This window comes from Muntiacus reevesi, chromosome 4 (assembly GCF_963930625.1).
Source record: "Muntiacus reevesi chromosome 4, mMunRee1.1, whole genome shotgun sequence".
Classification (NCBI taxonomy): Eukaryota; Metazoa; Chordata; class Mammalia; order Artiodactyla; family Cervidae; genus Muntiacus; species Muntiacus reevesi.
Genome location: NC_089252.1, coordinates 21,870,397 through 21,885,545, shown reverse-complemented (window position 1 = coordinate 21,885,545; position 15,149 = coordinate 21,870,397). Strand labels below are relative to the sequence as shown.

The 15,149-nt window shown below is 39.4% G+C and overlaps 1 pseudogene; it reads right to left on the bottom strand.

Annotated features, from left to right (window-relative positions):
• Positions 1-392: 392 nt before the first annotated feature.
• LOC136167385 (protein maestro pseudogene) lies at positions 393-13,528 on the bottom strand (annotated as a pseudogene).
• Positions 13,529-15,149: the final 1,621 nt, after the last annotated feature.

Genomic DNA, 15,149 nt, shown 5'->3' with positions numbered 1-15,149 from the left:
AATGTATGACAAAACCCACTGAAATGTTGTGAATAATTAGCCACCAACTAATAAAAAAAAAATTAAAAAGAAAGGTTGGTGACAGAGATATCCTTAAGAAGAAAAATGCTGAGAACAAAAGCACTGAATCCACATGTACCTTAAATGTTTTAAAGAAAGGACGAACTTTACCATCAAATATGTATGGAAGGAAATGAGACATAAGCTATTTAGAATTTACTTTGGATATAATTATACAATTCCACGGTCTTATGTCTGCCATCAATTGGTCTCCCTACATCCCATTTTCTATCACAATCACTAGAGGCAACAGAGCCTCCAAAGGGTTAAAAGAGGGGACTATCAGCCCCTAACCAAGTGCTCACTGGACCCACCTCCCTGCCTCTTAGTATTTACAGGATTTTATTTGCATAGAAGAACTGCAGGAGCTCTGGATGGTAGTAGCTCAGCTGCTGGCAGAGTTTAGGGTCCCTTTGATCCTCCTCATTCTGGAAGCTGTAGACCTTGCTTTGTCTCAGATACAGAGAACAGGCTCAAAAAGTTGTTTTGCAAGCCTTGGCCAGCTGGGGATTCCTGTCCTGTAAGTGGGACCAGAGGGAGTCCTGAGTCTGCTTCACCTGATGGGTGAAGAACCTCCTCCATTTCCGTCCAGCAAGGGTAACCAGTTGTCCAAACAAGACAAAGGTCAAGTATCTCAGGCTGTCATTCTCGTCATCAAGCAAAGCCCTGGTCTGGAGGGTGATGTCTATGTAGAAGGAGCTCAGGCCTTTCCCCTGCATCTTGCCCAGGATGGTGGTGTCAGGATCTTCATGCTCTCGAGGATGACTTCAGAACTCACCGGGTCATACAGACCATGCAGCAGCAGGCCTAGAACAATCTTCGTATATTTTCTCGCCTTGTCCAGGGTCTCACAGGTCATGGTTCCCAGGCCTCTCATCGCTATATAACGCTTTTTAACATGTGGGTCCCAGGCTGTCTCTGCCAAGATGAAAAACACATTCTTCAGAGGTTCCTGCTTCTGGAGCCTGAGATTCCAAGAGAGCTTGGAAAGCAAGACATCATTGATATCCTTTTCTTCTTGGGCTGGGTGGCGGGGCTGGAAAGGGGCTGGCCCCGTATTCTTCTCCTTGTCTGGTCCACGGAACTGCAGTCACGTAGTGATGTGGCAGGTGTGGCCAGAGCAGAGGAGCACGCGGCACGCAGAGCTGCTGTTCCCGGGGTAGCAGCCAGATGGGATGACTCGGCTCAATTTTCTCAAAGGTGAATTCCTGAGCAAGATGATGAGGCTTCCTCCTCAGAACTCATCCTAGTGAAAGAAGAAGTGATCACTTCCAGGTACATCACTGTCCTTTAAACAAGCTCGGGGCTGGCTGTTAGTTTCATTTTGTCCTTGAAGATGAAACACAGAACAGATCGGCGTTTCATCGCGAGTAGGAAATACATAAGTGAAGTCGCTCAGTAGTGTCCGACTCTTGACCCCACGGACTGTAGCCCACGAGGCTCCTCTGTCCACAGGATTCTCCAGGCAAGAGTACCGGAGTGGGTTTTCATTTCCTTCTCCAGAAGATCTTCCCGATCCAGGGATCGAACCCAGGTCTCCTGCATTGTAGGCAGACGCTGTACCATCTGAGCCACCAGGGAAGTCCCTAATAAGACCTTTTCCGGCTATCTGCCCCTGATAGTTGCTAGAGATTCATTACAGGCCATGCTGTTTTACCAACTTTGAAAATTCTCGTGTTAGTTTCCTGTTTTTCCAAGGGCCCAGGGAGAGAGTCTCTGGTGACTATTTTTAATGATTCCTCAGAGACAGAGTGTGAGTGTTTTTAAAAGAAAAATAGTACAAAAAAAAAAAAAATCGCTAGCTACACATGCTTTTATAATCCTGGCTTCCGGATGAAAGTGAACCTACATGTAAATATGGTTCTGCACTTAACTTCCTTTCACTCTACATAATTTTCACTCAACTCATATTCTCCTGCCAGGTACTGTTGTAAATAGAGGATAGAGTATTTTGCTGCAGAGAAGAATATAACAAATGAGGACAGGGCGAGGGGGAACTTATGAGGTTGATCCAAGGCAATGAATGTTGCAAGTTGTTTCTGGCTCTTTGCAACCCTAAGGACTGTAGCCTGCCAGGCGCCTCTGTCCATGCGATTTCCCAGGCAAGAATACTGGAGTGGGTTGCCATAGTGAATTTAATGTGGTTTTATCTCTGATACCAGCTTCATGGTTTGTAGATTCATTTTCATGGCAGTGCCTCTTTCCCTACACTAACCTGTAAGGTCAGGGACTCATGCCGTTTGTCTGTCCAGGCCCATGACACCGCCCCACCCCACCCAGTCATTTCTCAACATCCTGCACTCTCTAAAACCTCATTCCTATTTTGTGCTGTCAAACTAATCTGCCCTCTGTCCAGGTTAATAGGACTTTTTGAAAAACTGTGAATAATTTTTAGTTGGTCTTTTCTCCAGTCTCCTCTTCACCACACTACACATTCATCACGACCCACTACTGGCAGCATGGATCCCTAACGGGTCAGATCTATCTAGATAAAAGTGCAAACATGCTTTCTGGAAAGGATACGATTGCACTTTCACTAGCAAGTCCACCCGTAGATGCTGATTAAGCTTGCATTCTATTTGAAGTCCTATGAAATGAGCAGGGGATGCAAAGTCAAAGAAGTGCAGATATTTCTCCAAAGAAAATATATAGATAGTAAACAAGCATATGAAAAGATGCCCAACATCACTAATCATTAGGGAAATTCAAAGCAAAACCACAGTGAGGTATCACCTCACACCTGTCATGATGGCTACCACCAAAAAGATGACAAATAACAAATCTTGGTGTGGATGTGGAGAAAAGGGAATCTTAGTATACTGTCAATGGGAATGTAAGTTGGTGCAGCCACTGTGAAAAATAGTATGGAGGTTTCTCAAAAAACTAAAAATAGAGCTACCATATGATCCAGCAGTTCCACTCCTGGGTATATATCTGAAGAAAATAAAAACACTAGTTCAAAAAGAAACATGTACCCCAATGTTCTCAGAAGCACCATTTACAATAGCCAAGGCATGGAAGCAACCTAAGTGTCCATCAACAGATGATTGGCTTAAGAAAATGGTACATATATACAGTGGATATTACTCAGACATAAAATATAATGGAATTCTGCCACTTGCAATAAATGTGAATGGATCTAGTGAATATTATGTTTAGTGAAATAAGTCAGATGGAGCAAGATATACAATCTATATTATCCCTTATATGTGGAATCTAAAAAACAAATGTATTTAACAAAACAGAAACTGACTCACAAATACAGAGAACAAACTTGTGGTTACCAGTGAAGAGAGGATATGGGGAGGCGCAAAATAGGGGTACAGGATTAAGAGATACAAACTATTATGTATAAAGTAGGTAAGCAACAAGGATATATTGTATGGCATGAGGGATTATAGCCACTATTTTGAACTTTAAATGGAGTATAGCCTATTAAAATAGTCACTCACTAGGTTGTACACCTGAACTAATATTGTAAATCAACTATATTTAAAAAAAAAGAAAATAGAGAGTATCTGGATCAAGATAGTTCTGACTGGTTAACATATAATTAAACATGAAAGAAAGGAAAACTGTACATACTTATGTGCAATATCAAATACAACCGTGCAAGAGAATAGACCCATATTTATGTGAGAATCATGTTATCAAACTGAGAAGAACACAACAGACACACTATAAAATTCTACATGTACACAGTTCTACAAATATACAAGTAAAATGTATCAAAATATGCAGCTCTGGCTGTGCAAAATGCCTTCTTTGAGGAAGGAGATTTGAGTTGCACAAAACAAGCTTAAGTGTCACGATGAACCTGCTGGCTGGGCATCAGGCACAACAGGCCAAACACCAAGAGCCCAGTTTCCTCCTTCTCCCCTAGATCCCCTAGATCCTACAAGGAAGGCACAGGGGTGACTTGAATCAGAGGGCTGTGTGCCAGCACTGCTTTTGCTGGCTGTCACACCAGTAGCTGTAACAAGCAGTGGGCTTCCCAGGAGGCACAGCAGTAAAGAACCCGCCGGCCAATACAAGAGATGCAAGAGACGTGGGTTTGATGGCTGAGTTTGGAAGATTCTCCTTGAGGAGGAAATGGCAACCCACTCCAGTATTCTTGCCTGGAGAATCCCATGGACAGAGGAGTCTGGCTGGCTACAGTCCATGAGGTCACAAAGAGTGGGAAATGACTGAACACGCTCCAAGCAGTTAAGAAAAACAATTCCAGAAAATTCTTGAATCATCCAAGGCTTTTCAGTACCTCTGTGTGCCAGATAATGTGCCGGTCACTGGGGATATGAATGCAAAGCAAGTTAGGTACGATCCTGACTTTAAAGGCCAATGAAGAAACTGAAGTTTAGAGAGATTATAGTTTGGAACTTGCCAGAAATCACACAGCTTGTCAAAATGGAGGCAAGATTCACACCAGTGTCTGACCTTTAAAACTCATTCCCTCAACCGCTTATCCTAGACTGTGATTTCATTCCCTTTTTCACTCTGAAATTTTCTCTCTTGTAAATTCCAGGGCAGCAATTTACATGGGGCAGATCATCCAGCATCTAATGACTATTTCTTTAAATATGAACTGGAGAGACCCTGGAATTGTACACAGTTGCAATTTCATTGTAACTGATGAACAGTGTGGGCTGGGTCTGCCAAGCCCTGGCTTGACTGGATGAGTCAGCCCGAGGCTGTCCCACGAAAGCCAGCAATTCTGCAGTGACTTTCCCCATATGGATGGCCCCCCTTAGTCATCTCTGAGAATGCGGAGGGAGGTCTGGCTTGGCGTTGCAGCAGCAGGCTGGATGGACAAAGGCCTGGGATGGACACAGATGCCCCAGCAATTGTACTGAGCCTATTTCCTGTCATTTCAACCCAGTGTCATGTATTATTCAACTCAGAGTGTATTTTGGAGATTCAATTTGCAGGGTATATGACACACATAGTAAATTGGTGTGTATTATCTCAGTTCATTTGCTGGAGGACAGGTGTTCACATCACAAGAACCAACAGCCCCATCGACAGTAATTGGTGCCTTGGCTGCCAGTCTGAGCCTAGAGGGCAGGGATTAAAAGTGCATGAGAATGAACTAATAATAATTTCCACATGTGGCCCAGTGTGTTTTACTGGAGGCTCCCAAAGAACATTTTAGGCATTCATTCATCCTCACTACCACCCTGCCTGTGCTTGCTATTGCTCTCCTGCCAAAGCCAGAAAAACAAAAGCAAAGAAGGGCAGACTCAAGTTCACAGAGGAAAACAATGGCAGGATAGGGATTACACACTCTGGAGGCATAAGTCCTTGTTCTCTCTCCTTGGAATCTCACCGCTTCCATTTTTCCCTCATTTGTTATTCAGTGTTTTAGCCAGTGTATTAGTAGGAACCCAGACGGGTGAATTCAACTGTGTTCAGGTTAATTAATTTCAAAATGTTTACAAGCCTGCATACTGCACTAAATCACACTCAACACAGATGAAAACAAACAACAACAACAACAATATATATATAGTTCTCATAATAGCTACCATATGTTTCAAATGCGTGTAGCATACAAACAATAATTACAACAAGTGACTGAATACACTTTCAGTAACAGGCAGGTTGTGTGGCTAAGTATTTCTGCGTGAACAGAGTCAGTCTGGGTAGAATATAAAGATTTGTGTGAAGCCAAGAAATTCCAGAGCCTAGGTGTTATCTTAACTACACATCTCATGTCATTTCAGAACACTTTGCATGCTAAATTCACTTAAAAATATGAAATTAGAAAACCTTGTCCTTGTGGGTTTTACTAATAATGAGCAGGGAGAAAAATGGAACTTTTGCCCTGGAGCTCTGGTGAAAAGACATAATTAAAAATACTGCACTGGAAAAAAAAATGACTTTTACTTCCCAGGTGGCATTTGGTTTCTGCATACTCACAAATAGCCATCTATGACAAAACCAACACACTCAATTAAGCTCCTTCCACTTAAAACAAATGCAGTTTTCTTTATCACCAGTTGAGAGGTTCCAAAGGAAAAATTGAATAAATGGAAAAACAGATTGACTGCCATCTTCTCTTTCCAAGGGTAAGGTGTGCAAACATGAAATAATTTCAGTTTTCTAACCTCTGGGAAATTAAATTTGACCAATAACATGATGAAGCTATACAAAATCACAACCCACAGTCACACAGGCCGTGCATGGTACAATTTCAGTGCACTTCAACATACCCAAGATTCAAAATGGAAATCCTGGATTTGAGCATGTAGAGTCTCCTATTTTGAGAAAATAAAATGCCTTTTATATTAAATCCAATTTATCTAGATAACTGGTCCAGCATAAGTAGAGTATAAAATTATCTAAAAACCCTTCCTAGGGAGCAAGCAGTTGTTAGCTTTTGTTTGACACAGATAGCAATTTATAATTAACCATCTCTCCCATCATAACATTTTCAATATAGTTCTCATCTTTGTCCAAAATGAAAGTAGAAAGTAAGGAAAAGGAGTCCTCAGATTAGCACCGCAGTGTGGAAAGATAGTGCACAAAGAGAAGGTCGTGGGTCACAACTGGTCATCCGAAAAATCTAGAAAGGTATGATTCTTCAGCAACAGGTTTTCCAATTTGCTACAAGTTCTTGGATTTCACACCATGGAGAGGTGTGACCACCCTATTTAATGAGCTTCCTCCAAAGTCAGGTTCCATAGTGGAGTAGAATGAAGCTCTATTTGCAGAGTAATTCACATCTGTAGGCCTGGGGCCAGATTGCTAAGGGGAACAAAAAAGGAGTCAAGCCAGAACTCTGTCTCTCTAGCGTCATGTTCTGTTCTAGTAACTAAGCCACTGCTTTATTCTGGAGACATGTAGGTCCCATGTTGGCCCCCACCTACTGTACTTTTTGATGTCTCAGACCATCCCTTGAAATTCAGCATGCCTACCTTTCTCATTGCCTTGCCACAGTCCCCTGCCAGGACCTGCCTGGTTCCTGGATCACAGCCTCTCTTTTGTCACCATAATCTCTGGCTCCATCCAGCCTATCGACACCTGCATTTGTCATCAGAGAAGCCAATTCCCCAGCACAAGAAAGAGGAGCAATCGGGAATATCAAAGCATGTAGCTGAAAGAATCTGTTTATAATTACCATATTATCATTGATGTTAATTTCTAACCTTTCTTCCATTTTGTCTTTGCCTTCATCCCACTTTTTGGCACCTGGAACAAAGGTGATTGTTGAATCTGTTTGTTGAATCCATTTCCTGGCTGCATGTGTCTTTTTGTTGGTCCCCTTCTCTTCTACTCATGAACACATTTATCTTCTACTCATTAAGTCAGCTGGCATGAGTTTGCAAGCATATGTTCACTGGAAGATATTTAAGTGATTGTGACCTTAAACTCAAGAGAAAAAAAAAAAAACCTACTCATTTAAAAAATTTTAACATAGTTAGTGTGCTAAATGCCTAATAGGTTATCTGAACACCAGATATGTCTTTAAGCACTTTAAGACATTTCAAATGGATTTTAATGGTTTCTATTTCCATTAAGAACAGAAGATTGCCTGGTTACATGCTTGTCATATCTAGAACAGTGCCAGTACATAAAATGCTCTTGATGATAAATACTTGCTGAATGAATAAATTTGGTAAATATAACGTATTTGGATGGCAGATTTCGTCTCCTCTCATTTTTTTCCTCTTGCATTCACCACTTTATGAACCACAGTTTTCTATACAAAGATGCTGATTATCAAATGAATAAATGGATAAATGATATGATCTGAAATATATTCAAACAACTGTATGTAAGCATAAAAATTGTAGCGGGAAACACAGCCCGGTATGAACAGTAGTTACATCTGTATTCCATGATTATATATCTCTTTCTTCAGTTTTTCTAAAATTAATATGGATAACTAATTTATATTACAAAAGTCACTGTACTCTTAATAAAAATAGTTTAACAAGTAGTAAATTTAAATTTTATTTTCATCCAAAGCCCTACTTCTCCAAAGATGACTGTCATTAATACTTTGGTATGAATTCACATGCACAAAAAATGTATAAGCATAAAATGGCTCAGTCATCTATATACATTACAGTGTAACTTGCTTTTTCATTCAATGATATGGTATGTGTATATTTATATTTTTTAAACTTCCTGGCTGTAATAAATGTACCATTTCAATTCAAACTTGTTCAGTTATTTTCTTACATGACACGCCTATGAACACACCCATAATTCATGACCATGACTTTACCCCCCAGCTTTACTGAGATGAGGGCTTCCCTGGAAACTCAGCAGGTAAAGAATCTGCCTGCAATGTGGGAGACCTGGGTTCGATTCCTAGGTTGGGAAATTCCCTGGAGGAGGGCATGGCTACCCACTCTAGTATTCTGGCCTGGAGAATTCCATGGACTATTGCATGGGGTTGCAAAGATTCAGACACACGACTGAGCAACTTTCAGTTTCTTTCACTTTACTGAGATATATCCAATATATAACATTGTGTAAGTTTAAAGGGTATACTTGTATACTGCAAAACAATTACCACTGTAGAAAAAGCTAATACTTCCGTCATGCAACCACGTCGTTATCTTATGTCTATGTGGAAACAGTCCAGTTTTACTTTGTTGATAATGTTACTACTGGTTGCTTTTCTCCTAAGAATATCCAATAATGTATGATCAAAACCATGCAAGAACCAAACCTTCACTTCCACATATAATTTACAATCCAGAAGTTTCTAGATGGTGTTAACCTGACATGGTTATGTTTGTTCTGCTTTTACTCCAATGTTTCTTGAATATTTGAGTATTCATTTTTGGAAGGGTGGTGTTGCAAATCAGTTTCCCATAGTTATATGTGTTTACTTTTATAAGAACATAAAACCTATTCTTATTATTTTTACTATCTCCCAAAAGGCTATTATGATCATAAAAATATAAATGATACAGGCATGGACAAGGAGAATGGAAGTGAGACAGGAAAGATGAAAATTAATATGAATTTGGAAAGAGGACTCAAAGAGACTGGGTAAACAGTAGAAATCAGAGAATCTTGAATGTGAAAATGTCACAGACAATGCTTGGTGGCTCAGATGAGAAAGGATCTACCCACAATGTGGGATACCCAGGTTCCATTCCCCTGGAGAAAGGAATGGGAACCCACTCCTGTATTCTTGTCTGGAGAATTCCATGGACAGAGGAGCCTGGTGGGCTATAGTCCTTGGGGCCACAAAGTGTCGGACACAACTAAGCAACTAACCCCACTGACCTAGGTGAAATCTATCAGCACTGACGTTGATGAAGAAATCAGGAGAGAGGTCTTCTTCAAGGACAGAACGATAATGAATTTTCTTTAGAAACACTGAGTATGAAGCAACAAATTTCCAAACAGTTATGCCCAGGAGCAGAAGCTCTCAGATGGAGACGAGCACTCTGAAGGCAACAGGTAAGATGTTGAGACTACACAGAGCCCCCAGAGGGAAATGAGAGGACTAAAAATTGCCTAGCAACTGATGATAGGAGGAAGATGAGATGAACACTCAGCAAGTCAGAAAATTGTTAACAGAGGTTCAGACAAACATGTTGATAAGAGGACAGAGTAGAGAAACCCAGCCCCCAGAGATGGCAGTTCAGAGCTAGAGTTTCACTTTTCAGAATTCAGAGTAACCATCTAGACAACAAAATAAGAACCTGTGTACTAGAGTTTAGGATATGAACCAGCAGAATCTAAGCCAGTATTCTCTGCAGTCAAACACAGTGAAATTCATTATACCAAGTTGTTCTCTAAGCATAGTTTTAAGTACCTACTTGACAGTGATGAGCTCTAAAAGATACTCATTTATGATCCTCTTTCCAAGTTAAAGATCATTAGCCTCGAAAGTCATTTTATGCTTGTTTTATGATTTGTACTTAGCTTTTGCCTCAGAAGACCAGAAAGTGAGAGCAAGAGTATTTGAAATCTTCACTCATACTCATTTATTTTCCTTCAGTATTATTTAATGGCAGTTCTATTTATGAATTCCTTTTATTTCTGAGATTACTCCTTGGTTTTCAGTGGTATTTGTAGCATCTCCTAATTTAGAGCCATTTGTAAACTTAATTAACACACTGGGCACTTCTATACTTAACACAGATGTTAAATAAGGCAAGCCATAAAACCTATATCTTTAGCCATCACACCTTATCTTGACATTGCCATTTATTATTAACTGTGTCTTATCCATCATCCAGAGTTCAGCCCTTGAAATGGTACTTGAATCTTATCCAATCTCAATGGATTTAGCGAATATATTTAATAAGACAAGATCCTGAATATTATGCATATCATAGTTTAGCACATGTTTATTATTTTCCTTTTTAATAGAATCAGAATAACTACTGCATTTTATAAATATGATTTGCCTTTTAAAACAGGGCCATTTGCAATTTTTAAATATAATTGCCAAGATTAATCATTGGATCTGGTTATGGGTATTGTTTTACTGGGTTTTTTGCTTCATACTGGTAAGTTTCACCTACTGAACAAAAAATTATATTTACAGACTCTTTTATTAATTCACTTATTTATCAAGATGCATTAAATATCTACCATATTGAAATCATGTCTTCTTTTTGTTTATAAATACTTGATTTAAAAACATTACAAAAGTTCAAATCACATCAAATCCTCCAGGAACATTTGCTTAATATATGAGGAATTATAAAAGGCATACCATTTTCTTCAGAGAGATCTCTTTCTCATTTTTATTACCACTCTGAACATTTTAAATTGCATGGTGAATTAGTTTTATTTTTTAACAGCAGTAATTCTATTTATTATCAAATAGCTGTAAACATAACTTTAAGTAATTTTTCCAACTTCAAGTTTTAAAAATAAAGCATATTCTATCTCAAAACATATGAAGTACTCAGATCATTCTATGCCAAGAGCTAATATGTATTTCATGAAAACCGGAAGCAGGTTTATCAATATTACTGAGATATGTCAAAACTGAAATGTGAGGGTGGGAGGATGGAAATGCTCCATGTAAAAGTAAAAAACAAACACTATGGAAGATAATAGATATTTCATGGAATAATAATTACAGTAATAGTAACCACTTTCAGAACTTTTAATATGTTCCATACATTCTGCTAAACACTTCACATAAATTATCTCACTTAATCTACTCATATTAATTTATAATTGAGGAAACTGCGTGTCTGAGACAATAAATAATCTATCTAAAATCACCAGTTAATAGTTAGAAGCTGGGGTTCATGCTAGGTATATTTCACTCCAAACTGTAGGTTTATAACTACTCTGCAATAACACTTTCATTGTGATGAAAGTGATGTTCATAATCTATGGAAAATTACTAAGAAAAGGAGTCTATAATAAGATTTATATGCCTAAAATTATGTAACTAAGATGGTCCAATTTACAGTTGAGTAGAAAATGCAGCCTAGTCTATTTTTCATGGCCTTTATCTGAAATTCTTCATATATGTCCCCAAAACTCTAAGGATTCTTACATGTATTCAAAGACCAATTCAATTTGCTTTTACTTCATCTCTGGAAATGGAACTCAAATGTAACCCTTTGGTGAAGGAGGAGAGGGACCCCTAAATCCCCACCAGGATCTAGTTACTCCAGAATGTGCTCCCAGGACGCCGCTTTCTCTCCCACAAAAGAAAGAGTCTTGTACCATAATCAGAAGACAGACAATGTGTAGAAGCCTGCTGCTACTCTGTTCGAGTTGGAGAAAGAAATGGCAACCCACTCCAGTATTCTTGCTTGGGAAGTCCCAAGGACAGAGGAGCCTGGCGGGTTATAGTCCCTGGAATCACAGAGTTGGACACAGACTTAGTGATTCAACAACAACAACCACCTGTTGGAATATTATGACTCTTACTTTGCCTAAGATACAAGGACTGAGGAATTCCCAGGTGGCTAAGTGGTAAAGAATCCACCTGCCAATGCAAAAGATGCAAGAGTCATACGTTTGATCCCTGGGTTGGGAAGATCCCCTGGAGAGGGAAATGGCAACCCACTCCAGTATTCTTGCCTGGAGAATCCCATGGACAGAGAAGCCTGGCAGGCTACAGTCCATTGGGTTGCAAAGAGTCAGGCAAGACTGAGTGACTAAGCACATAAGCATGAAGGCTGAGACAAAGCCTCCATGCTCTTATAGCCTCCACTATTACTGATGCAGAATTCTGTCCTGACCAAGCGTTTCTTTGAGGTGGGATCAAGGATGATTATCATCTCTGTATGACGCTCATTCAAGCAAACAGTCCTCTGTATGGCATCAGCTATGACACCCAGTACTGCAGTTTCATAGAGTGACCCACATAGAAACTCCCCAGGGCAGAAGCACACCATTCTGTAAGGATCCCCTTGTAGAAAAAGTCACAGAATCAGATCTACCCTCTGATTTCCCTATCAGTGCTACAAACAAAGAAGCCACTGGGAGAGGATTGATTGCCAATGGGGAAGTGAAAGAATTCTTGCAGAAAGTTACAGTGTCACATTGAAATTTATGATGTCATAGCAGTCCTTGGGGTCTCAAAGAGTTAGACATGGCAGTGACAGAACAACAAGAGAAACGATACCAGCTATGGGTCCATTGAAATCAAAGGTTTGGGAAATCAGGGTTCAAATTCAAATTTAAAATTATATATGTATTTCAAACGGCCCCCCAAAAAAGAAACTAAAGCTCCCGAAGGATAAGAATATCTAAAATGAAATTCTGACATGAAGGACTAGTTCCATTGGGGGGGGGGGGGGAAACAATATGATTAAGGAAACCAGAGAAATGCATTAGAAACATTAAGATGAATTCATATATTAAAAAAGAGAGGACCATAAAATGGAAAATGTCATAAAAATGTCAAAATACAATAAAATATTTTTAAGAGCCTGTAAGAAGTGTTTCAAAAATGTTAAAGCCCAAGACAGCATGAGATTTGTGGGGCAAGGGGCAAGAAAAATATTCATGGCTTAAAGAAAACCTTGAGCTGTAACTTACATATGGTAAGATTAAGTACATGTTGCTAATCAAGAGAAAAAAAAGACAGAAGTAAATTTTGGTGCTTCAAGCTAGTCTCTGAAAGTGACACATAGCACTTGCATTCATATTTCATTGGCCAAAGCAAGTCCCATGGTCAAACTTAACGTCAGTTGGATGGAGAGAAATATTCCTATCATGGAGAGGGACAGAGAATGTTTTAATGAAAAATAGAACTTCTTCTGCACCCTCTGAACACACTGTTCATGCACCTCTGTGGCCGTGGACGAGTATTTAAGGCTGCTGCAAAGAGTTTATTCAGACTGTGTTCAAGGCAGTGCCAGACCTGCACTGCGTGTTCATGATTGTGGTGCCCGACATGAGCCTCAGCTCGACTCTCACAACCGTATCCAGACAAGTGGGGTATGTCCCAAGCCTGACGCATGACGAGGACTGTGTCGTGCATCTGTGTCACAGTCATAGCCACTACGCTCAGCTGCATGTCCTCAGAGCTAGAGATCAAGTCCTGAGCCTTTGGAGTGGACCACTGACTCCAGGACCCTAGACTTCCAGAGAACTAACCCTAGGGAGTATCAAATAGTAAGAACTCACACAAACGAAACCACTTGAATAAAAGACCCAGTATCACCCAACCACCAGTAGCACCCTGTACAGAAGGTTCAGGGATGCCTCATCTAAACAACAAACAAGACAAAAATACAAACCCAATCATCAGCAGAAAGGATTACCACCTCACTCAGCCTTGCCCATCAGAGGAAAAACAAACAAAAGCCAGGCACAAATATCACCCTATACAAAGCTTACACAAACGACTAGACCAACCTTAGGAATCAGAAACCAAAAGGAAGAAAGAATTCAACCTTCTTCAAGGAAAGAATTCAACTTTCCTTGAAGCCTGGGAAAAGGAAATGTCCAAGACAATAAGTTAAAAAACATAGTGAAAGGCAGAGAAATCCTACACAAATGAAGGAACAAACTAGAAACACAGAAGTCCAAATAAATGAAGAGGAAATAGACAAACTACCTGAAAAAGAATTCAGAATAATGACAGTAAAGATGATCAAAAACCTTAAAAACAAAATGGAGAAAATACAAAAATCAATTTAAAAAGACCTACAAGAATTAAAGAGTAAACAAACAGAGACAAACAACATAATTACTGAAATTAAAAATATTCTAGAAGGAATCAATAGCAGAATATCTGAAGCAGAAGAATGAAACAGTGAGTTGGAAGATAATATGGTGGAAATAACTTCTGAAGAGCAGAATAAAGTAAAAAGAATGAGAAAAACTGAGGATAGTCTCAGAGACCTCTGGGATAATATCAAATGCGTCAACATTCAAATTATAGGGGTCCCAGAAGAAGTGAAAAAGAAAGGGCATGAGAAAATTTTTGAAGAGATCCTAGTTGAAAATTGCCACAACATGGAAAAGGAAATAGTCAATCAAGTCCAAGAGGAAAGGCACAAAGAGTCCCACACAGGATAAACCCAAGGAGAAACACACCAAGACACATACTCATCAAACAAAAAATGACTAAACACAAAGAAAGATTATTAAAAGCAGCAAGGGAAAAGCAACAAGTAACATACAGGGGAAATCCCATATGCTTAACAGCTGATCATGCAACAGAAACTCTGTGGGCCAGAAAGTAACAGAAGGATATATTTAAAATACTGAAAGGGAAAAATCTACAACCAAGATTACTGTACCCAGCAAGGATCTCATTCAAAATTGACAGAGAAATAAAAAGCTTTTCAGACAAGCCAAAGGTAAGGGAATTCAGTACCACCAAACCAGCTTTACAAAAAATGTTAAAGGGACTTATATGGTCAAGAAATACAAGAGAAGAAAAAAGATCTACAAAATCAACCCCAAACAATTAAGAAAATAGCAATAGGAACATATATATAAATATTACTTTAAATGTAAATGGATTAAATGCCCCAACCAAAAGACATAGACTGGCTGAATAGATACAAAAACAAGACCCATATATATGCTGTCTACAAGAAACCCACTTCAGACCTAAAGACACATTTAGACTGAAGGTGAGAGGATGGAAAAATATATTCCATGCAAATGGAAAGCAAAAGCAAGAT